Source organism: Lynx canadensis, chromosome A3 (genome assembly GCF_007474595.2).
Source record: "Lynx canadensis isolate LIC74 chromosome A3, mLynCan4.pri.v2, whole genome shotgun sequence".
Classification (NCBI taxonomy): Eukaryota; Metazoa; Chordata; class Mammalia; order Carnivora; family Felidae; genus Lynx; species Lynx canadensis.
Window position 1 is genome coordinate 123,971,452 of NC_044305.1, and position 26,283 is coordinate 123,997,734.

At 38.3% G+C, this 26,283-nt stretch overlaps 1 protein-coding gene across 2 annotated transcripts in view; it reads left to right on the top strand.

Annotated features, from left to right (window-relative positions):
• LDAH (lipid droplet associated hydrolase) overlaps positions 1–26,283 on the top strand; it is a 112,640-nt gene that overhangs the window by 45,190 nt on the left and 41,167 nt on the right. The gene's annotated exons all lie outside the window — the stretch shown is intronic.

Sequence of the window (26,283 nt, forward strand, 5' to 3'; positions counted from 1 at the left end):
TTATTCATTCGCAAATTATTGTGTGCCACTAGGTGTCAGATATTAAGTGAGACACTGGAGACACAGAGACCTGTTTAAAGTGCCCAAGAAAGCTAGTGAGCTAGAAGAGACTTAAAACAGAAACTTGTACTTTCACTAACATGTACCATTGAAATGACCTTTTGAATGGATGCAATTCACAACATAAAGTATTTCTTTATTTGATAAACATATATTAAACACTGGCCATGTGTCAGGCCCTGAGCCGTGTTTCGAGGACATCCCAGTGAGTAAGACAGCCTTTGAGGTAAGAGAGTCCAAAGTCTCGTGAAGGAGACACACTAACCCATAGGTCTGATAACTATGATCTTACGTAAGTACGGGGTGTGAGGGAGTACTATTTAACCTTGTAATCCAAATGCAAGATTGAAAGTGATTCCTTCCTGGAATTCCATTCCATATGATAAAATACATCTAGTGGAGTTTCGGAGCTCACTAGGAATTTTCTCTTTCTACCAGCTTGGCACACTTACTTCTTATAATCGCCCTTAGGAAATGTACAACTATAGCCTCCATGGGTGTGTTTTTTAATACCAAATGGAAATTGTTAACTTTCTTTTATTGAGTATAAGAAAATGTATTTTTCATTTCTGAATGTGATTTTGATAAATTCAAGATTGCAATCCATTCGCTGTTTTTTGTTTCTATTTTTTTTCCCATGGATAAGCCATCTTAATCAGAAAGGAGAGATTTCATTTCTGTTTTTAGCATTTGGCTTGGCTTCTAATCTCTTTTATGCCTTCTAAATCTCCTCCAGTACTGTGTGATGAGGTTACCATCTTCACAGTGCCCAGCCCTGCCACTCAGTGCTTCTGTTTACACAGTTGCCATAAGCCCTGGTTCCAGAGCTAAGACACCTACCTATGTTCAAACAGTCAGTGTCATATTTTGTCTGTGTGACCTGGGACAAGTTATGGAGTATCTCTGTACCTCTGTTTCCTCATCTGTGAAATAGGGATAATAATATGTTCCCCAAAGGATTTTTGTGAGGAATTATATAAAGAAGTAAGAATGCTGTCTAGACCTTAGAAGTTCCATAATAGGTATTAGCTATTATTATGATGATGGAAATGACAGTGGAACCATTGGCTCACTAATTAAGTACTATATTAGTTATCAACAGCAAGTAACAAATTGCCCCAAAGCGTAATAGCATAAAACCATACACGTTTATCCTCTCACAGTTTCTGTGGGTCTGGGATCTGGCTGATCTTATGATCTTATGAGACTGCAATCAAGGCGTCTTCCAGGGCTACAGTCTCATTTGAAGATTTGAATTGAGACAGAGGTGCTTCTAAGCTCACTTATGGGGTTGTTGGCAGGACTCCATTCCTTGAGGGCTTTTGGAATGATGACCTTGGTTCATTGCTGGCACTTGGGTGGAGTTCACCTTCAGTTCCTTAACATGGGAGAGTCTTTCTAACTTGCCTCATTAGAGCAACTAAGGTAGAAGAGCCAGAGGAAGAGTCTGATTGCAAAATGGAAGTCACAGACTGTAACCTCATTACAGAAATCATATCCCATTACTTCTACAGTATTCCACTTGTTAGAAGTAAATCACTAGGTCTAGCCCCACCCCACCCCCGACTCGAGGAACAGATTACACTAGAGCATGAATATTAGAAAGTAAGGATCACTGGGAGCCATGTCAGAGGATGCCTGCCACACCACTACTACAGTTAGGATTCCACTTGTGTGGTGTACAATCAAGTATGTAGATACATAGATCTATATAAATTAAAAGACTGCATTTATTTCCCAGTATAGAGGTGAGTTTATCCTGTCAAATAGAGTATAGCAAACTGATATGAAATAGAATTTTGGGTTATTAGTTATCCCAGGTGTTTTAAACACTTAAAAAATACATATTTTAAAGAAAAGAGTCCTTGGCATATTTGAAATAATAATAGCATTACCATTTGTGATAGTTAATTTTTTTTTTATTTATTTATTTTGAGAGAGTGCATGCACAAGCAGAGGTGTGGGGGTGGGGGCAGAGAGAGAGGGAGAGAGAATCCCAAGCAGGCTCTGTGCTGGGCATGGGGCTCAGTCTCACAAACCATGAGATCATGACCCAAGCCAGTATCAAGAGTCTGATGCTTAACTGACTGAGCCACCTAGGAGCCCCCATTTGTGGTGGCTAATTTTACGTGTAAACTTGACTGGGCTAAGGGAAAGCCAGATAGCTGGTAAAACATTTCTCAGTATGTCTGAGGATGTTTCCAGAAGAGATTAGCATTTTCATCAGTTGACTGAGAAAAGAAGATTTGCTCTCATCATTGTGAGTGGGCATACTCCAATCCATCCAGGTCCCAAATAGAACAAAACTCAAGAAAGGAGGATTCTTTATCTCTCTTCTTCAGTTGAGACATCCATCTTTTCCTGACCTCTGACACTGGAGCTCTGAGTTCACTGGGCTTCAACTCTGGGCCTTACACCATCAGCTCCTCTGGTTCTCAGGCCTTCAAACTCGGACCGAATCATACCACTGGCTTTCCTGGTTCCCGGCTTGCAGATGGTATATTGTGGGCCTCCATAATCATGTGAACCAGTTCCTATAATAAGTCTCCTTTTATATATATCTATATCTTTGTGCGTGCGTGCGTGCGTGTGTGTGTGTGTGTGTGTGTATCTCCTATTGGTTTTTTCCTTCTGGGGAGCCCTGACAAATACACTATTCTGTAAACATAGAGAAGAAAATATTCATTTCTGAGTCCTTCACAGTCTATTAACTTAATCACCGATCTTTTTGGTTTTTGTTTGCTTCTCATCGATTCTGCATGTGATGTATGGTTTCTCTTGTGCATATTTGAAAGCAGTTGTTGAACACACCTGTTTTGAACCCATCTCTCCATTTTGGCATGCATTCACAGGTCTGTTGGGAAAAAAATACAAATGCATCTTAAGGTTAATGCAGCTTCTTACAGCTCCTTTAGCTTTAGAGCTTTCTAATTGTTGCTCTACTTCCAGGTGTTCTTGCCCTTGGAATAGTGGTGAAAAGGGGGAAGGAAGATGAAACATGAGCTTAACGTACTCTGTTTGTGAAGACATAACTCATACTGTGATTATAGAGTTTTCAGAGGGACATGTGAAACTGTGTTTTCTTAAAGCGGGTGTTTTCTAGAAAATAACGCGTGCGATAAATTGTCCATAAAGGTCACCCGGGGAAGACGGTGAACATCTGTATGATTTTTTTTATTATTATTCAAAAGCTTTATCTGGTTTCAATTAACTGCATTGTTGAAGTTCCCCCCACCCCTCTTTAAACACCTGGCCCAGTTAATATCGGTGGTGTGATCCCTGCTGAAGTGTTGAAATTTCAGTGTCTCTGGGCTACTCTAAGACGGCACGGTGCCTGCGTGCCTGAAGTTAGCATGACACGCTCCATTTAAGATGCATTGGACAATCAAATAAGTTTGTGTAAGCCAGAGTGTTGCAATCCCTAATCATTTTGCCAAAAATAAGTTAGCTGTTATGTTTTATAACATATGAAGTGTGATAATAAGAAACTTGTGTTTCCATCTCTTCTGTTATTTTTACTGGAATATTTGACTCCCATAAGATTTTGAAGACATATGTGTAGTTTAGTAGCTGGTTTATTTGGTTTTATTTTGGTTCAGTTCTTTATAATATTTTTATAACTAATTATAGGAAACTTTGGTCTTAAAATCATTTTAAGTAACTTATTGTACACTTTAGATGTATTATCTGACCTATATTTAAATATACTAAAAAAAATGGCTTCTTTAAAAGTCTAGAATTAAAATTTTTTTTGTTTCTTTAAGCAAATTTGTTACATAGAATTATCGAAATTCTTCCTATGTTTTGACAGTAATGTCCAGAATAAGGAATTTAAATAGAAGCTGGAGAAAATAGATATTTGGAATACTGTTAAATAGTAGCTTTCATAACTTCTAATAATAAACATAGTTTTAGACTCATAGGATCTTAGAACTGAGATGGGCTTTGGGAACAGTCTTGTCCCATCTTTCTTTTCATGGATGGGAACTGAGAGCACAGTCCCTTGCCAGGATGCAGCCTCAGCTCTGTCTGAATCCAGGGGTGGGGTCCTGTTATGTTAGCTGTGGGTATAAAGAGAGTCTAAGAAGATATTTGATGGGTCTTTCAAACTTAGGATGATAGCAGAGCCTGCCGATAGCTCACTATACTCGTGGACTATACGCAACAAGCTGCACGTGGTCCATTACATTGCAGCTCAGGGAACAGGAGATTCCATGAATGAATGCTGTTTTAGCAATTCGGAGCTAGAGGTGGAGTAATCAGAGCAGAAATAGTAGTCTTATCCCCACTATTTAGAATCTTCTTTCAACATTGATCCTATGTATGTTAAAAAAATGTGCCATCTGATTTTGCCAGTAAATTGTTTGCATAAAGTTCAAGGTTGGGAGTTGAAAGCCCTTGATTCTTAAGTAGACTCAGCACTGAGTCTTGAGGTGAACCTCAAGTAATTTAACTTTTATTTTCCTCTAAGTATTTATATAGCATTTTATGAAAACACTTCATTCCCTTCCAGGGATAGCAGATCCTTCAAAACCTTATTTTTTTATATCATTTGGCCTTTTCTTGGGGAAAATGCACAATAACATAGAGCTTCCTTTGTCTGTCTGCTTGGCAAAAATGTCTTCTCTCTAAATGAAATTTCCAGATTACTTGAACTCACTTTTTGAAACACCAGATTCTTTTATCCAGTTGGATAAAACTGTGTCTAAAATTTATTATTTATCTGCATCCTTATCTGCATCTGCATCCTTCAACAATGCATATTGATTATGGAGGAATTAGTGGTTCAAGGACATCATTTTGAAAAAGTGTTATTATACTATAGTAAAACACAATCAAAGGAAGTTTCCTATGTCCTAAAGTTTCTTATATAATAGTGCTTTTAAAAAATAAAAATAAAAACTTGTCTGTTTATTTTACAGTTTCTCTGTCTCCTTCCTCAGTGTTAGGCTCCGTGTTTCTTCCCTATTGCAATTTCTTACTGCAGTTTGCTGCTAGTAGAGAAAAAAGATAATCATGTTAGAATTTTGTGTTAAGAATGGACAGGTCTTAAATGAATATACAAGAGTAAAATTGATGAAATTAAGTACATGGATTTTTTTACTGCTCGGAGCTTTCTTTTGTTTCTTTTGGGATCCCTGGTGGTGTTTTAGGTACTCAAAATTTGAGAGACTCAAAACACACTGCAAGTACAGCTGAGAAGCTTGAAAATTTTTACTGAAAGAGTTAAAATAGCATGTTAAATCACATGTGTGTTGATTTAAGAGTGCCTCTTGTCTGCAGTAAGGAAAAAAAATATTCTGCAAGCAATGAGATTATTTAGACTGTGGTGCACTTCCACTGTTCTGATGAACCTTCATGTCTGCAGTCAAAGTTAGATATGCTTGTGAGAAACACCCATATAACATCAACAGTGGAGATAAACTGGAGGGAGGGGGAAGAATAGGAGATCATTCACATGTCAAAGTGACTGTTGTGAGAGACCTGTCCCTAGATTAAGTGTTAAGAAACGGAAGGCAAAATGAGGAGGTACCTTAAGGCTCTGAATGTTTTGAAGAAAGAGATGGCCCCTCCCTGAGAAGATCAGAAGACTTTGTGAAGAACTGGTATTTGAGCAGGGGAAGACTGAGTTAGTACTTAGAAATGTGTAGGAGTAGAGAGTTCGATGTTTGGGTGGTAGGGGGTTGTTATATATTCTAAGCGGTGGGAACAGTATGAAAAAAAATGGTTTTTATCCCTGGACACATGAAGAGAGCAGTGAGCGATCTGATTAGGGTGCAGCATAGTGTGCATGAAGGGAGCTGTGGGAAGTGAGAACCGAGGCTGATAGAAGTGGGGACAAGAAAGTTTGGGCTCGAGGTTTGGACTCTATTTCTTGGACAGCAAGGAGCCACTGAAGGACGTGTGATGATAATAGTCCTGCATCAGATATGTTAATGTCTCAAGAAAAAGGAGAGTGAACTGGGGAGAGAGTGTAGACTAAGAAGCTAACAACCAAGTGATGGGCAGGTTTACTAGTAGTTCAAATGAGAAATAATGAAGACAGTATATGGAATTTGCCAAGGGAAATTGTTAAGAGAGGAAAGAAACAGGTCATAGATATATATGAGGAGAATGACTTTCTTTGATAGAGAGGAGGATGAAGAAGAGGAAGAGGGGCGCCTGGTGGGGCTTAGTCGGTTGAGCGTCCCACTCCGGCTCAGGTCATGATCTCCCAGTTAGTGGGTTCAATCCCCGCATCGGGCTCTGTGCTGACAGCTCAGAGCCTGGAGCCTGCTTCAGATTCTGTGTCTCCCTCTCTCTCTCTGCCCCTCCCCCATTCATGCTCTGTCTCTCTCTCTCTCTCTCTCTGTCTCTCTCTCTCTCTCTGTCAAAAATAAATAAACATTCTTTAAAATTTGTTTTTAAAAAAAAAGAAGAGGAAGAGGAAAAAGATGTAATAATTTTCCAAAATAACAACTGCAGTCCATTCGTGGATTCTGAAGCCACTGCAGTGGCTTCAGTCAAGATAGGGTAGACCGTGCTATAGTAACACAGGGTCAGTAGCTTTTAACAACAAACGCTTATTTACTGTTCATGATACAAGTCTTTTGGGGATTAGTCGCCCCATGTAGTTCTCACCTTGCACTCTTAATCTAGAATCCAGATTGATGGAGTAGCTTCCATCTGGAATATTCCAGTCTCATGGCAGAAGATAAAAAGGAAATAATGAACCAGCCACTGCATTTTAAAACCTCTGCCTGGAAGTGACATTTGTCGCTCTTCACACAGCATTAGACACAGCAAGTTATACGACCAAGTCTGCCATCAACAGACTGCAGAGTGTAAGGAGGCTACAAAGTGTCATCCTCCTCAGAGCAGAGAAACTTGTTTGTGAACAATAAAATAGCATTTGTAAAAATATATCTAATAAAGTAGAATAGAAAGTATTAGTGTATTGATTGCGAAGCTTCTGTTTCACTTTTTATGGAGTATGTTGATATCCTACATTACAATGTAGAATGTATATCTTACTGTGAGTTAAGGTTAAAAAAAAATTCAAAGCCATTACCCTAAGCTGGAGTGTACCACTCAGTAAGAGAAGAGAAAGGAGAATGTCAAGGAATATGTGGATACATGGTGGATTAAAGATGGCCAAAGATTCTTTGCCATTCCTCTCTCAAGAGATGAAGTCCCTTTCCCTTCTCTTTTGCATTTGGGCTGGGCATGTGACTTTCACCAATGGGATACAGTGGAAGTGATATTCTAATAATTCTCAGCTTAAGGGGACTGGGAGCTTCCATTTCTTCCCTCTTGGAAGCCAGCTGCCATATACAAAAGTCCAACTGCCTGAGACCATCATGCTGTGAAAAAGCCCATGCTGACCACATAGGAGGAACCAGGTGTGAGTGAAACCTTGGACCTTTCAGCCTATCTCATTTGCTACTGAATGCAGCCCAGGGAGTGACCAGCCAATGCCACATGGAACAGAAGTCCGGCTGAGCCCTGTTTGAATTCCTGACCCCACAGAATAAGAAAGAGTAATCATTGTGGTTTTAAACCATAAGTTGGGGGATGGTACATTATGTGAAAATAGATAACTGAAATAGGGTAGCAGAGTTGAGTTCAAAGAGAACTTCAAGCTTCTAGTATTGGTAACCAGAAGGCCATTAATGACCCGTAAGAGAACGTTTGTAGTGAAATAGTGGGAGAAGGAGATTGCAAGCAGTTAGGTGATAAATGGATCGTGTTCCAGGAATTGGCCAGTGAAGAGGAGGAGACAAAATGATAACTTAAAGAGTACACTGGTCAAGAGAACATTTTTTTCCCTGTAAGTGGGAGAGCATTTCACATGCTGAGAGGAATAGCCCATGCAGAGAGCGATGTTGAGAATGAAAGAGAAATGGGAACATTTGTTGGAGGATCATCATCATCTATTTGTCTCTTAAACTTGCACACTTGGAAACTAGGAAAATTGAATTTTTATTAATCTTGGACTAAACCCTTTCAAAAGTGTTTTTGTGATTTAACTTGGTTCTTCATTTGAGTCTAGAAACCTGAAACAGTTTTTAAAATTGATCTATTGTCATCACTAACAATTATACCCAACATTCATGTGAAATTTGCAAAACAAATTTACATGTAATAAGGACAAGAAACAACCTAATTTTTTCCATTTTGCGATGGAGAGACCATAGTTCCAGAGAGTTACGTGTCTGACTTTTATGTCAGTTAGCCATGAAGCGGCAGAACCAGGACTCTGCCTTCTGTTTTCTAACTTTTCCATTATCTGTTTTCCAGGTGAGGTAGCTGGGGGGGTCATGATGATAAGGGGTAGAGTAAGTTACTTTGACAAACCACCAAAACCTCTTGGACCTAAATGTAAGATTTCTACTGCTGTTTCTTTAATACTTGAGCTCTTTAAATACACAAGGAAGACTTTAATGGGAAGCAGGTTGATGCTTTCATGGGGTGTTCAGAGAGAATTAGGAGGAATGAGAACCTGTGTGTTTTCTAGAGCAAGGAAGATAAAGGGACTTGGTGTTCAGGCATGGGCCAAGGGCAGAAAGTGAACTCAGAAGACAATGAATCAGAATCCTAGGACGGAGCTGGGGGCAGAGGGGAGATGGAGTATGGAAGGAAGTGGGTGGTTCTGTAGACACAGTGCACAGGAATGCCACACTTGTGTCCTTGTGAACCATGAGTGACCCCTGGTACGTGAAAACCACAGAGGTCAGGCAGTCAACAGTTAGCTACTCTGCTTGGTGAAAGACTCCATTTCAGAAAATAATAAATCCCCTGTTCTGAGGAAGGTTTATATAGAATATGATGAAATGCTATTTTACCAATCACTTATGCATTTATTTAAATGTATTTACTTATCTGTTTATGTGTGTGCATACACATTATCTTTTCTGAATTACCCAGGAGACTACCTTGCTGAAAGCTGAACACATGGAAAGTTTCAACTTTTTGACTTCAGCCATTTTTTAGTCATCTGCATATTTTTTAAAAAATCCTAAAATTGCTTTCAAAGTGGAAAAATTGTGTGGGCTTTTTTCATCTTTTCATAACTCAAAAACTATTTAATATATTTTTCTCAAACTGTGCAAAAAAAAAAAAATCACCTTTGGGCTGAAACCAAGCATGGAAAATTTCACCACAAAGGGCTAATTTTTTTGGAAAGCTGCAAGAAAGTGAAAACAGGGGTTTATAATAAAACATTCTTCATGCATGTTAATACTTAGTACTTTATCTAATGCATTTCATCTGAGTATTTCTGAGCACTTTTCTGATTTAAATATTGAGCCATTTTAGTATTTGTGTATCCATGGTACTATCAAATATGGAAAATTCTCCCCATCCTCTCACAGACCCAGTATATTGGGAGTTAATGACATGTGTTTAAAGGAACAAGTAAGTAAGGCAAGTGAAGTGAAGTGGCTACTAGCCAGACAGCCTTATATGCTGCCTACACTCATGTTATCACCACCGCTTCCTGGCCCAGGCATAGTTGTGAGTAGAATATAATAGATGATATGAGGCACTCATTCAGATAGCTAAGCCGGCATTTCAACGTTTATTTATTTTTGGGACAGAGAGAGACAGAGCATGAACGGGGGAGGGGCAGAGAGAGAGGGAGACACAGAATCGGAAACAGGCTCCAGGCTCTGAGCCATCAGCCCAGAGCCCGACGCGGGGCTCGAACTCACGGACCGCGAGATCGTGACCTGGCTGAAGTCGGACGCTTAACCGACTGCGCCACCCAGGCGCCCCTAAGCCGGCATTTCTCAAAGCAGCATCAGCATTACTTGGGGTCTTGTTAGCAATGTAGATTATTGGGTCCCACTCAGACGTACTGAATCTGAGACTTTAGGGCTGGGACCTAGCTATCCGTGCTGCAGGTGATGCTGGTGCATGCTCCCACCAAACTTTCCAGAAGCTGGGAACACAGAACGTATGGAGATTCCGTGGACAATTAAATCTGCCCTTGGTCTTTCGGGAACATGTCAGTTCTGTCTTCTCACATCCTCCCTTCGAAGCAGGAGGAACGCTAATCAGGTTCTCTACAGGAAAGTTCTTTTTTTCTGTATTTCATGTATCCTAGTTCTTTCTGCCTACGATCCGATCCACAAGCACAGTGACCCTCTTGAGTAGAGGTGCGGATATCCAGATTGTTCAGGGAAACAACACTCCCAAGAAGTATTTTCTCATTTCCTTGAGTTATCAGGGTCAAACCTGGGGTGGGAACGTATATTTCACTGTCATTTCTTGGATTTAAGTGGCAAGGTAGCAGAAGTCTGTCAGCAGAAGCTGACTTAAGCCCCACACTTCAGGGTGCGAGTTCTCAATCTTATGTTTTGCAGTGGCCTCTGCATTCCAGCAAACCCCAATGCCTATGTTATTGTGTCTCTAGGCACTGAAGTAGCTGTATTTGTGGCATTATAACAAATTCTGAGAATGTTCTTCTGGTGGCGGAAGTCATCAGTCAACTGTTGTATGTGGACCTTTAGCTAACCACCTTGTTTTGGAGATAGAAAATTTAGACATAGCCTGGGAAAGGTGTTTAAGTAGTTTAAAGCAGTGTAAAGGTGGGGTGCTTGGGCAGCTCAGTTGGTTGACCATCCGACTCTTGATTTCAGCTCAGGTCATCATCCCATGCTTCATGGGATTGAGCCCCACATTGGGCTCTGTGCTGACAATGTGGAGTGTGCTTGGGATTCTCTCTCTCCTCTCTCTCTCTCTCTCTCTCTCTCTGCCCCTCCCCTGCTTCCTCTTTCTCTCTCTCTCTCTCTCTCTCTCTCTCTCTGTCTCAAAATAAATAAACATTAAAAAAATATAAAACAGTTTAAAGTTATATTCAGTTGCAGTCCATCTGAGCAAAGCACGAATACAGCTATCTAAGCTAATATAGATGGAAAGGAAAAAGAGACTCCTTTTTAAATTGATCATCTAAAATTTCTATCATGAAAAACTTCAAACAGAAAAATAAAAATAATTGTAATTGTATAATGAATTTACAGAACCCACTATCCAGATTAATATAGCTACTAGTATCTTGTTTGCCTTTTTTTTTTCTTAAATACTTTCAGTTGAATTGTAGCCCTCATGGTATTTTACCCATAAAGACTTCATTGGGCATCTTGAAAAAGGGGCTTTTTGTTATATAATCACCATGTCATTATCACAGCTAACAAAATGATAATTCTTTGATATCATCTAATATAGTCAATATTCAGATTTTCTTTGTCCCCGGAATGTTTTTTTACACTTGGTTTGTAAGATCTTAAATTTCAGGAAGGCAAAAAAGTAAATGTAACTTTGAAGGTTGATGTAGTAGACAGAGAGACTTAACATACTAAATGTACCATAAATTGCTTTTGTAGCTCAACACATAGCTTTTTAAACTGAACGTGAAATTGTTTACAGAAAAGTGTGGATAGATCATGATTTTATGTAGGTCATTTTAAACCTATCTAACTTGAGTTTTCATGCTTAGACAGAGAATAATACAGCACCTCCTCTCAATATTGTTTTATCTAATAAGAAAACAATGAAAATTTGACCTGTTATGCATCGTTGCATATTAGGGTATAAAATTTTGTAGAAGATACTTAGTTCTCTTGTAGATATTTAGAATTATTAAAGATTAAATTATGAACTATTTTTTGCTGTGGAAGTTAGTATATTACTGTTGCTATCATTTGTGGGTCTTGCTTAATCCATCCAGCAACTCTTTGAGGAGCTCCTGTTCCCAGTTTCTACATGAGGAAACTGAGACCTCAGACAGAAGCAACTTGCTCAGGGTTAGACAGCTGGTAAGTGCCTGTGGTAGGATTTGAACCCATGTGTGTTTGACTCCAAAGTCCATGCTCCTAGCCACTAAGCTAAAAGGTTAGCTTCTTATTATAGAGAATTTGTAGAAATCAATAAAAAGAACAGTAGACAGTAGCTTTTCCAATAAGGCACAGAGGACATGAACAGATAATTCACTAAAGAAGAGCTAATAAAATCTATCAAAAAATATGTACCTAGCACAATACATGACACAGTGCTTAATAAATTAGTATATGGTAGTACTTAATAATGTCTGCTTACTGAGTATATAGAAGCACTTCATAATGCTTGCTAAATGGACCTCAACAGTTCTCAAAATGAGCTGCTACAATAGTAGCAGTATTTAAGAAAAGTTTAATGTTGTATGTGTATATACTTTTGTATACACTTTTAGAAAGTCTGAACTGGTAAACACCAGGTGGCTTGTATTAGTGATCTCTGGGTTTAGAGTTAAGGGTATGTTGGAGGTAGAGACTCTACATTGTTTCTGCTATTTTACAATGACTGTGTGTTATCAGAAAAAAATAATTCCTATAAAAAATGCCCATACCCTTTGAACCTACTAATTCTTTTCTTTGGAATCTATATTAAGAAAAAAATCTCAAAGATAGAGAAAACACTCATGTACAAAAACTGGTGATTTGTTGTAGCAAAAAATTGGAAACACCCTAATGTTCCACCCTAAAGGAAAGGTTAAGTGGACTATAGAATGTGCAACTATCAAAATATATTCCCAAAGGGTACTGTAGTACACAAGAGTTATAGAATGCTAAGGAGAGTATTAAAATATTAAATGAAAACATACATTTAAAAGCTTGAAAATAAAATTACCAAGGTGAATATAGTGATTGTGTTTGAGTGGTGAGTTTGGGGGTGATTTTTTTTCTATTTGTGTTTTAAAATTTTCCCTTCGGGGCGCCTGAGTGGCTCAGTCAGTTGAGCGTCCGACTTCAGCTCAGGTCATGATCTCACGGTTCGTGGGTTCGAGCCCCACTTTGGGCTCTCTGTTAACGGCTCAGAGCCTGGAGCCTGCTTTGGATTCTGTGTCTCCCTCTTTCTCTGCCCCTCCCCTGCTCATGCTGTCTCTTTCTCTCTCTCAAAAATAAACATTAAAAAAACTTTTTAAAATTTCCTTTAATGGCATATGTTTCTTCACTGCTATAAGCATTTAATGATTATGTATTTTCTTTGTTTTTTAAGAAAGCACTTTGTAAGAGTTCATAACAGAAAGTTGGTTCAGGAGAGAAAAGTTTTGGTAATTTGTTAGGCAGCAATCGATAACAGATAAAAGGGTGAAAAGTAAAAAGGTGAGGTCAACTTCCTGGTCTCTCTGCAGGAAAACCCACCCCTAAGACCAGTACTGTCACCAAGTTGGTAGCAGCATCTTTCGCAGTATCAGCAATGCTCAGGTCTTACCTGTCCTACCTACTCTTCATACTCTACTCAGTCAAGCTAGGCTTTTGTCCTTCCTGGTGATTTTTTATTAGCCTGTGTCCCCCCACCACTCCCAGAATAATTTCGATTGTTGATAGGTATGTGTTTTGATGGTCTCTTCATGATTGTTATTTGAATGTGATTTTTTTTTAAAAATCACAGTTGGGATTAACTCATCATTCATCATACTGCTAGAGTAAAGAAGGTTCCTTTTCAGAACAATACAGCCCTATTCAAATCTCATCGGACTATAAGGTTCATAGTGGCTAGGACTCTAAGAGGCTCTGGGATATGAGTGAGTGCCAGTGCTAAGGCAGAGGGTTATCTTTATGAATACCCTCACACTTAGAAGGATACAGGTATGAAAAATATGCTCATACCTTGCTACATTTAGACTTTGTTATGCCAGTGAACTGGGTGTTCACAGACATACAGACTCGTAGAGCCTTAGTGGATGGAGCACAGCAGTCAGAGAAGAGAGAATCTGCAAAAGTGTAAAAACAGATGAACAAGATTCTGTGAAGTTCTTCTGTGGCTAGTGTTCATTTTAGCCAGAAGATTCTTTTTTAGGTCTATCAACCTATGGAGATGAGAACTGCGAATGTGGTCTTTAGGGAAGGAAAAGGCTCTCTAGTATGGTTGTCCAGTGCATGAGGCTCCTTCCCCCTCCCTTCTTGCTCTGACGGAAAATCTGTGAGCAATATGTGACGTAGGCCACAACAAATTCCCTCAGGTGGAAAAAGCCCAGCAGGCACTGAAGGGGAGATGCTTCACAAGAAGAAAATGTGGTCGCCTTGAGATCTTGCATTCCAAGCCAGTTCAGACTAACTGCATTGGGTTGGGAAGAAGCCAGATTATCAGGTGTCAGAAAGATATACTGATGAAGGGATAAAGATTGACGCCAGCATCATTTCTGGCAGCCTGTTCCTAGGAAAGCAGACAATACAGCATTCCCAGTGTCAATTTTACAGAGACCGGAGGGAGCACGCATAAATGAAGTCTGTAGATAGTCCAGAAACTCCATTTCAACAAATAATTTTAACTCATCTCCTCACCAGTAGAGTCCTGAGAGCCTCTATAGTAAACCAAATTGAGTGTTAGAGATTCAACCTTTTCCTTTTCCATTGCTCAGTACCCTTAGGGAAATACTGAGGAGCTTTGTGAGCCCCACTGCAGGCGAGAAAGGCTCTGAGGGCTTCCATAACATCATACAAATGTTGACTGATGCTGACTCAGAAGTGATTTCATGAAATCTTAGGGGCAGATTCTGGTTATCTGAGTTGCAGGGGAATGTTCCTCAAGGTCCTCTGAGAGAGATGGTCTCCCGTGGCCGTAGTCCCTGTGCCTGCCAGTGCATACCTAGTGCTCCCTCCTAGCTATTATCACTTCTTCTTATCCACTTCTTTTCTGCTTTTTCCTCCCAGCACCCAACAGATGCCTTCTGCCCGTCTTCTAAAATCATCTCAGATGCAGACTCTTGTCAGAACTCTCCTGATTCTCCTTGGTCATTTTTATTGTCCTTCCTTTGAAACCTTTTTTTCACAATTCTTATATATTCCACCTTGCATCATAGGTATTGTAATGCATTTGATACTATTAGATTTTTGAGCTTTTCTTCTTTTTTAAGTTGGGGTATAATTTACATAAAAGAACTCTTTTTCTCTCCCCACCCCAATCTACGTATTTTCTCCTACACTGCTTTTCAGTTCAGCAATCTTCACTTCTGCTACATATAAACTTTTAAACCCAACTTTTGCGTTCTTGATTCAGTTATTCTAGTTTTTGCTTATAAAATTTCCATTTTTTAATTTTTGTTGTTACAAATTCTTAAACTTCTGTTGTGTCTGATAATCTCAGTATCCAAGTCTCATGTTGCTGCATTTCTTTCCTGCTGTCCCCTTCTTTGTTTTTGGTCATGTCTTCTTGTCCCTCAGTATATTTGTGTAGGAGTCAGAGTTCTCCGGAGAAACAGGACCAGTGGGATATGTGTGCATATAGAAGGGGATTAACTCTAAGGAATTAGCTAACGCAATCCTGGAGGCTGACAAGTCCTAAGAGCTGTAGTCGGTAAACTGGAGACCCAGGAGGGGCAGGTGGTGTATCAGGTCTAGTCCCAGAGCAGGCAAGCTAGAGACCCAGGAAGAGCTCACATCTCAGAGTCCAAAGGCAGAAGAAAAACAATGTCCGGGCTCAGAAAGAGTCATCAGAAAGAATTCTCTCATACTCAGTCTTTCTGTTTTATTCAGGCCTTCAGCTGACTGGATGAGGCCAACTGACATCAGGGAGGGCAGTCTGCTTGACGTGGTCTACTGGTTCAAATATTTATCTCATTCAAAACACCCTCACAGATGCACCCAGAATAGTGTTTGACCAAATATCTGATCATCCCATGGCCCAGCCAAGTTGACATGGAAAATGAACCATCATTGCTTAGTAAGCTGTTCTTTTTTTTTTTTTTTTTTTAATTGAATACCTGACGTTCTATGTGAAAAATTGTTACGACAATATGAGGCTTCTAGATTCCTCCATGGAGAATTTCCTTTTGCTTTTGACTAGCAATTATGGTGAGGGATGATCACTTTAATGCCATCTGGAATCAGGCTAAACTAACAATATCTTTGTGAAAGTTGGTCTATTTCCAGTTGGTCACTACTTCTAGGGGGTAGCCCTTTGGTAGTTCCCACTGAAAGGCTAGGGTGCCTTCTCTTTAATGGGCACCAAATGCCCAAATTTAGACCATTGAGCCATATTATATGTCAGCCTCTTGTCCTCTTAACTACTGCTCACAAATTGGTAAATAAGAAAAACTGTTTCAACACACCTCTCTTGAGTTTAATTTTTCTCTAGAATTTTGGCCCTTTCAGTCTCTTCTGCCTTTGATGCTTTCAAAGGCACTTTAAGAAAATACTTTTTCCAGCTTTTCTAATTGTTCTTGGCAGGAAGATTGCTCTGCAGTAAGCTAGTCTGCCCTCCCTGCTCCACTGTGACCGGCTGTTGCCTGGCTTTAAGTTCTTCAAGCTCTGCTGTTGAAAAATATACCATTTTGAGTTTTTGATTCTTTATGTGACTTGTTTTTTCTCTGGGCAATTTTAGGATCTTTACTTTATCCCCATTATTACATTTTATGATGATATTCTCTGGACTGTTTATCCTTTCTAATTTGAAAACTGGCATCCTTATGTACCAAAACCCTCTCCTGTATATTTTTTTTTCCTTGTTGTCTCATTATTTGCATATTAAACATCCAGAAATGATTCTCTTGATTTATTTTATTTTCCATTATCAATCTCTTTCTTCTCCCCCCCACCCCTGCTTTTTCATTCTATACATTGAGAAATATGGGATATTTTCCCGACTTTTTCTTATAATTTATATAACTAAACTTTTAATTTTAGCCTTCATGCAAATAATTTCTAAGATAACTTCTTGTTCTTTTTTCCCTTTTTGTAGTGTCCCTTTTATTTTATGGCTCACTCGCTTTCTCTTTCTGAGGAGAACAAATTTTTGGAGTTTTGTTGCACTTTTTGTACTATCGCGATTCATTCTGGATTCCTTTTTTCATATTTTGTTTATGTTGATCTGTGTAGTATAATTGAAGCTTTGCTCAAATGTCTGACATTCATTTGTTATCTCTTCATGTTTAAGAATGAAGCACCGAAAATCCTTGGCGGTTTTGTGTGGGAGTGGGCCTTATCAGTGAGTCAGCCTCGTTGCAGGGTGATTGGACAGGTATCCAGACATTTTTTTGTGTGGCATTTGTCAGTGTCACTGTCTGTATGGTGTTTCTCTGAAGCCACTCAGTTTCTCAAAAAAAGTGTCCAAATCTCCCGCCTAAGGGCAGCATCATTAGAGCAAAGCAGCACGAGAGGCTGGTGTTTGCATGCGAGAGTGTCCGCACTCAGTGTTTAAGCTTTCATCTGAGTCCTCTTTCCTGTGGGCCCTTTCCTCTGCCTTTCTCTGTGCCTGACCCAGCTCCAAAAGCTCTCTCCTTCAGTTTCTATACAGAATAAACCTGTAGTCCTGAGCTGGCTTGCAGAGGAGGAGTTGCTTGAAGGTATTGGATGAGGCAGTCATTTTGGAAGATTTGCTGCCCGTCAGCCAGACGTGCATTCATTCAGTCAGCGAAGTGCCATGCACTGTCACTGAGCCCCTGTCCCAGACGTGAAGGTACTCGTGAACAAAACAGAAAGGAAGCTCTGTGCTTTCAGAGTTCACAGTCTGCTAAGGGGAAATGGTAATAAACATGAAAAATGCCCAAATTAATATGTTCAATGGTGATACTACCTTGATAAAGAGTAGAACAAGACCAAGGGGATTGGAAGTGCCATGGCTGGGGATAGAGGGCAGTGGTGGACTGTACTTAATTATTTAATGCTTTATTTGGAAACAATTTCAAACTTAAAGAAGAGTTGGAAGAATAAGAATAGCACAAAGAACATCATATACACAGGGTGCCTGGGTGGCTCAGTCGGCTAAGCATCTTTGGCTCAGGTCATGATCCCACGGTTCTTGAGTTTGAGCCCCGGGTCAGGCTTTGTGCTGACAGCTCAGAGCCTGGAGCCTGCTTCATATTCTGTGTCTCCCCCTCTCTCTGCCCCTCCTCTGCACATTCTCTCTCCCTTTCTCTCAAAATAAATAAATAAACTTAAAAAAAATACCATATACACTTTATCTACATTTATAGTTAGCATTTTACCTCATTTGCTTTACTACTTGTTCTCCCTCTGCCCACCCTCTCATATTCCATCTGTCTCTGTGTCTGTGTTCTCTCGTGTATCTAGTGTAGGGGTGTATATATACTATATATATATATACATATACAGTATATATACTGACTATATTTATATGTGTGTATACACGCTCAGATATATAGAGAATATTAGTTGCTGGCTAAAATTTAAGCTGATAACAAAGTCCAATAAAACCTTGGTTTGTGAGCATAATTCATCCTGGAAACATGCTTGTAATCCAAAGCACTCATATATCAAGGCGAATTTCAAGAACCATCGGCACAGTTGTGATCACATGACATTCGGTGTCACGTATTACTCGTATTGCAAGACATCGCTCGTTTATCAAGTTACATAATTTGTTAGAAATCTTTGCTCATCTTGTGGAACACTTGCAAATCAAGTTACTCCCAATCCAAGGTTTTACTGTACATGATTCCCATGTCCATCACATAGCATTTTCAGATACCATGGAACATTTTCAATTGATAAATTAGTGACCTATTGCGTGTGTATGCCAAATACTCTTAAGAGCAGATGTTTACAGGCTGTCAGGGATGCGTCCACCCCTGTTACAAGAAGGTAAGGAAGGGCCTTCCCCAAGGCACTTGTCCCCTCTCTGGGCTCCATAGAAGCTAAGGTCTCAGGAATGCAGTGAGGCATGTGGGAGGACTTGGAAACTACCTCAGGTGTTTGCTGAACCTAGGAGACAGCCAAGAGGGATACTACCATAAGGAACCTGCTGTATCTGTGTGTCAGTGGGAGCAGGAATACCCCCTTCAGAGACCTATGAGGAAGAAGATATGTTAAGATACATCTTTGATACATCTATTTTTTCCTGATCTGAAAGGAGGATAGATCCTTACCTGTTTCATTACCAAAGCTGGTAATGGGAGGCGTATGCATGAACTTCAGTTATTTGGGCCAAACAACTTGTTTTCCCAAGTTTTCATTTCTGCCTCCTAGAGTCTTAGCTTCCCTATTGGATGTGCTTGTCGCCACATAAAATGAATCTTGAGAGCCATACTGTGAGCCTTCCTTTTGACTTCTGAGAAGCTAGGAGTGTTTACTGGGACAGCTTCTGAGCAGAAATCCCTTGTTGTGTGCTGCTTTGGCATGCACCCAGAGTGCGCTTCTGGCCGTGGGCCTCTCCGTTGTTATGCTCTCCCTTGGTCTGGAAACCTGTAATGGATACCTTTGCTCATCTTAGTTCAGGTACTAAAATGGCATTTTAGTATATGGGACTGAAGTGTACATGTTTCCCAGTGTCGTTCAGCAAAGTTAAATGGGGAGGAGTCTTTTGTACAGGTTTCCCTGAATTACCCTGAGCAAAGTAGTCAGCACTTTGCTCATGTACGTACTCAGTGAATATTTGTCAGCTTCTCTTTCCAAAGCCCCTTTCAAAGGTTTCTAGGCCATGATGAATCAGAGGTTTCTGGTGCCCATTGTATGGTTCTCTTGTACTCTTTCTTTCCCATAGCATACTACCCATCCTGCATTATTATAAATGTCTCTCTGCTTAGACTTAAGTTCTCTGAAAGCAGAGACTCTCTGTCTTATTCACCATTGAGTCTCCAGCACTCACCGTAGCATTGGCATCTGGTAGGTGCCAATTTATCCTCAGTGAATGAATGAATGAATCAATCAATCAAAAAACAAGCAATAGGCCTAATTAATGACCCTCCCTTCTCAGTTATTCTTGGCTTAAGCTTTTAAAGACTGGAGTTTTTAATTTTGGAAAGTCCCAACCCCACTGCTGAACAATTGGAATTTTTTGTTTCCTGACCCACATAGGCTACTCCAGCTCCAAGTTTAGGGAATTGCCAAGTAGCAGGTTTTAGGTCAGTAAAACCATCCTTTTAGATTCTGTGTCGCTTTGCCATTGGAAACCAAGAAAGAGCTGAAATTGCCAAAAGCCCGTGGTAGTCACGTAGACATGAGGATGGGTCTGCTGTCGTCACCATTCGCTGCATTCTGAGGCTACCTGGAGGACGCAGTTCAGTTCAGAACAACAGATGCTGTGTCATGGAGTGCTGTACTGCAAGGGTCTGTGAGCATAGTTATTTTCTATTTGAGTGCTTTGTGATTCTGAATCTGAAAGACTCAAAAGAAAGTGAATTCCGAGAGAGATTAAGCTGATTAGAAGAGAGAGTTTTTGCATTCAAAATAAATAAGAAGTGTATAAAATGACAAAAGCTTGTGAAGAATGGGCTATGGGAAGATTTTGAACCCATGTTTTAAACATTTAAGTGTAATCATAAGTTATAAGTATACCTGCAAATATGCAAGCATTCCTTGTAATTAGCAACATTGACATGTAGATTAAATGCATGGAATGGCTTTTTTTTTTTTTTTTTTTTTTTTTTTTTACATTCAGGTCGTTAAATTGTAGAAAAATCCCTTTCCCAGAAAGTCATGACTATAATTCAAATGCATGGAAAATGGTAAAAGTAGTCATTTTCTCGAACGCCAATTTTTTCTTAAGCAAAACATGTTGAAGCGGCATAATTTTTTTCAGTAATCAATAGTTGAAGGATCCCATGTTCTATTTCGTAAGACATAGGGTTAGTTATTTCTGAAGCTGAATGGTTCAAAACACTTGTAAATATTGGCATGCCTCTAACAATAATGATAGTGACTGGCTCAAACATAGGAAATTGTGTCACCAGATAATATTGATTGCTAAGAAGTTATTTTGTATGCAAGTATATAGTGTATATAGTCATTAATGGCTTGGGCTCTAAAGTTATGCTTGACTGCATACCTCATCTTTGTCGGTAAACCTCCATTTTCTCATCTATGGAATGAAGACAGTTACTTGATAAGTTTGTTACAGGTATTAAATGAGATAATGTACACAGGGTGCATTAGCATAGTTCCTAGGAAGTAGTAAGCTAACACTACCACTGCTATTGTAAGCACTTTCTTACTGTGGGGCATATTCCTATCTTACTCATGTATGAAATTGTTAAGCAAAATATAAGATCTCAAAAAGCAAGCACTTGATCATTAGAATAGAATGGCATCTGCAGTTTATAAACTGCATATGTGTGATTAAATAAGCTGAATAGTCTTATCCTCAGGAGAGGAAAACATGGCCTTATGGAAAGAGAGAGAAACAGGTTTAAACTAGGATTATTTCTAGGTCTGTGATTTGATCCTAGCAGTTTTATCTTTGAAGGCTGTGTGGTTTATCGTGCATGTTTCCTAACATGTCTTAACAATGTTGGCAATCATATAGAAGGAAAAACTGTGTGCCATCCATTCTTGTTTTTAACATGTGCAGTGGAGAAGCACCCTGACATTACGACAGAAGGTGGGCTCAGCTAATAAACAAATAGGGAGAGTAGCAGTGATGCTGTTCTTTTGACCATTTTAAAGGAGCATGGGCTTCATTTAGTCCTATCATAGAGGCATCCTTGCTGCACCCTAGAAGAATGGATGCATCTGTAGTACATTATCTGAACAGTAAAATTTATTGATGGTTTTTTTGGATTTTACTCTTTGTTTAAGAAAAAAATACCCATTTAATGAAACAGATTGCATACAACCCACACCTGAACATCATGCATCTTACCTTATGGCTATAGTTCAGATTGTTCCTAACTTCCTTTCTGTAAAGTAATTAATAATAATAATAAATTCAGGAAAAATAAACATCAAAATACTATATCTAATCCCCCAAAATGTACCTCTATAAAAAGTCCCAATGTGTATATTTACTTTCCTGTACTAGTGAAGAAAACATGGTTGTGCTTCATCATCAAAGTTGACTCTGGTAGATTTCAAGAGAATGTGAAATATATGAAAATGTTTCCTTAGAGTAGAATGAATTGGCCAGCCTAGAAGTTCTTTCTTTAATGAGACAGTAACATAAGAAAATGTTTTGTCATGTACACAGATTTGGAAACCTTCTCTGCACAGCTGTGTTATAAAATTGGGTACACTTTCTTGACCTTGGTGATTTTTTTTGCCAATGGGTTTCTATATGAATAAAAGAAATTTTTATTACTGTGGCTTATCCTATCAAATTTGGGCTATAAATTTCATTGAAGTTACTATTATGGTATCTAAGGAAAGTATAAGTTTCACCCAACAGGTAATAACTGTTGTTCTCCAAAGGCAAAAGAGGAAAACCAGTCTCATCAACTAAGTATTAGTTGTGATAAACAATCTTTGGTCTTCTTATAGTTTTGAGAGGCAATGATGCATTCAGAGTATGTATTAGAACTTCCTTATTGTTTCGGTACATTCCCATGATTTCAGAGTGCACTTTAATTCTCATTTTGTTATTGATATAAATCAACCATATGTAACCCTGTAGTTGCTCGTGTATTTTTAGAGTTTCCCTTGCATGCAGTTTTGTTTAACATGGGTCACAGTAATGGATCATTTATACAAAGTAACGGATTGCTTCCTCTTTCTGCCAGCTGATTTGATCAGTCCGAAGTTCCTTTATATTGTGGGTTACATAACTAGTATGGAATCTGTATGGTATATTTTTTAGTAGGACAGTAACTGTATTAACCATTTATATTCTCTAAGTCTTTTAAGGACATTTTAATAATCACAAGGAAGCCATTGTTTTGAAGTAAATAAACTTGAAACTAAAATGAGCAATGAGTTATAATAAAGGACTAAACTACCAGACTTCTTAGAAAACAGATCATTTTCAGGGCGCTTGGGTGGCTCAGTCGGTTAAGCATCCATCTTTGGCTCGTATCATGATCTTGCAGTTCGTGGGTTCAAGCCCCGTGTTGGGCTCTGTGCTGACAGCTCAGTCTAGAGCCTGCTTTGGATTCTGTGTCTCCCTCTCTCTCTGCTGCTCCCCTCCTTGTGCGCTCTCTCTCTCTCTCTCTCTCTCTCAAAAATAAATAAACATTAAAAAAAAAACCAGATAATTTTCATTAGGTAATTGTTCTTGTTTAACTGTGGATTGGCCAGGCGGGGGAAAAAAAACAAAAACATTTCTTTCTAGCTTTCCCATTTAACATATTTTTCTGCTTTGACAAACAGAGTACGATAGAACGTAATAGTTTTACTTTCCTAATGAAGAATTGTAGTGCCTAAAGGTCCTAGTTCTGCATATATTCCTTCATCATCCATGGTGCTATTCTATAAATGGCAGAAGGTTTAGGGATTAGGATTAAAGGTAGTGATCTCACATTACTCCCTGGAATTATTTTTTTAATCAAATCCCTGATAGTGGTTGGTTTGGTTATTTACCAATATAGTGTAAAAGTTGCCCAGATGAGGAAATAAGACTGAGAGCTGAACAGTTAAAGTCCAGTTAGTGGAGGGAGACTGCATTATCTAGTGACGTCTCCGGGTATCATTTATAGGACATAGTTGAGGAACCTGAAAATAAGCAAAATCGCCTTTGTGTTTTCTGAATTAAAAGCCCAAAGAGCATATGAGCCCAAATGCATAGAATGTCTCATTTAAAGCTTGCTAAATCCCAACCAGCTGGTTTCAAAGAAGAGAAATTGGAAATCCTTGTGGTCTGCAGGTGCAAATCTATCTGACGTCTCATTGTAGTATAATGTTCCATTGTATGGGTGCATCACAATATGTGGGGCCACTCCTCATTATGAACTCTCATCTCCAGCCCTTTGCTGTTCCAAATAATTCTTTTTTCCAGTTTTCCCTACTGCATTTAATGAACAACTCCTTTTTTCTCCACTGATGCCTTTATGCTAAATTTAATTCCCACATGTATTTCAGGTTTGTTTTGAGACTCCTTTTTGTTCTGAGTTATGTGATCCTTTTCTGATATCATACAGTTTTAACTATTGTAGCTTCATAATCTGCCTAACATTTAGGAGAGCTAATCTCCTTCTCTTCTTTTTCAGAATTCCTAGATGGTTAATGCATTTCATTTTCCAAATTAACATTAATAGAATTCATTAAATTTCAAAATAACAACCATGTTTTAGTATTTTAATTGGGACTGAAATGAATTAATAAATTAACTTGGTGGAAGAATTTGTATCTCTTTTGCAACAGAAGAACAAAGAAATGCCCCTTTGTGTATAAAATTTTTTTTTAGATAAGCACTACATTTTTTCTTACATTTGTACTTAGCTATTATTTTTATACATGAGATTTTTAAAAATATTTTAAACAAAAGTCATATGGTAATTTTGCCTTTCCAATATTTAGAACTCATTTTTTTATCTTGTCTGATTTCATTGATTTAGTACCTTTGAGATAATATTAAACACCAGAGTAATTCTATTAAAATGGAAGTCAGACATACCACCTCTGTTTCCAAAACCCTCCAAAGGCTCCTCGGCTATCCAGAGGAAAACTCAAAGTCCTATTAGACCCTCATCCTCTGTCCCCTTGCCGCCCCTGTGATTACAACGTGAAATGCTCTCCTTTTACACACCCCACCCCAGTGACACTGTACTCCTTGCTTTTGCTCAACACAACAAATTAGGTTCTGTCTTATGGCCTTTGCGCTTGACTTGCTCCTCCCTCTCCCAGAAAAACTATTTTTCCAAATATTTCCCAGCTTACTCCATGACTGACTTTGCTCAAACGTCACTTTTCACTCAACACCCTGTTTAAGGGAATACTGTCACTTCCACCAAGTCCTAGTCTTCTTTCATTATTTTATTTCTTCCCTATGCCACCGTGGACATTTTACTAACATATGCATTTTTCTTATTATATTATTATTCATCTTCATTCCTTAAATTGTCATATAATTACTTTAGAATTATTAATCATTTTTGTGATTTACTGACATATATTCTTTATTCATTTTTTGTATCACTCAATTATTTAATACTTACTATCAATTATATTTTTATTATTTGTATCTTTCTCATGCAAAAAAAATAGTAAGAAAGAAGAAAAAAATAAGGTGAGGATATACAAAAAATAAAAAGCAACAACGTAGGATTTTAGGTTTATATTTTAGATGTAGCTTCAAAATACTAGGAATTATTTAAATAAAAATGCAGTAAATGTATTAAGCATATTAGGTAAAAGACAAAGATTTTCAGGTTAGATAGAGAAAAATAATCCAAATATATTCTCTAAATATAAGGTCATAGAAAGGTAGAAAGTAAAAGAGTAGGAAAAGTTACATCTTGAAAATTCTAATCAAAAGAAAGCTGGTGTAGCTATGTTAATATTAAAATAACCCCTAAGGGAGAAGCATTAACAGAAGTGAAGATAGTTCCTTCATAATTGTAAAGGTTTACTCTATCAGGCACTAATAGTATCAGTAATGAAAGGAGTGATATTGCTACTGACTGTCCAGAGATTGAAGTGTAATTGCAGGATATTATAAATAATTTTATGCTAATAATTTTTGAAGTTTAAATGAAATAGACAAACCTGTAGGAAAAGTTAACATCAAACAATTCAAGAAGAATTTTTAAAAAGCCTGAATGGCCCTAAGACATTAAAGAAATTGAATCCATCAATAGGCAAAGCTTTTTGTTTTGTTTTTTAGTAGGCACAACTTTCTAAAAATAAACTCTAGGCTTCACTGGTGAGTTCTATCAAATATTCAGAGAATAAATCATTATTATTTTATGAAATCCTCTAGGCCATGGAAGAGGACACCATACTCTCCAACTCAATTTCTTCAAACTAGCAAACCCTTTACATCCAAACCTGGAAAAAAACAATATAAGAAAAGAAAGTTATAGACCAGGCTCACTTATCAACACACAGAGAAGTCCTACACAAAGTACTAGGAGACCATGTAAAAAAGATGTATCATGACCCTGGTGGGTTTATCCCAAGAATGAAAAGTTAGTTTCACATTAGAAAATCAATTGATGGTTTACCACATTAATAAATGAAAGGAGAAAAGTCATATGACCATCCAGTAGGTACAAAAAAGGTAATTGATAAAATTCAACATTCATTTATGATTTTAAAAACCAATTAACAAACTAGAAATAGAGGAAATGTTTTTAATCCAACAAAGTATATCTCTAGAAAACCTTCAGTACATATAGTGCTTCTTAGTGATTATATTGGGAAAAAGTTTTTTTTTTTGTTCGGAAACAAGAATTATTTCTGTCAGCATTGTATTAAGGTTTTGGTTAACTCAGGTAATATAAGAGAAAAAAGATAAAAAGATTTGAAAGGAAGAAACAACACTGTCACTGACATATTATTTGTGGATATTTGTGTCCATATTATTTGTGGATAATATGAGTGTGTACTTAGAAAATTCAGAAGAATCTGCAGACAAGTTATTAGAACCAATAAGGGA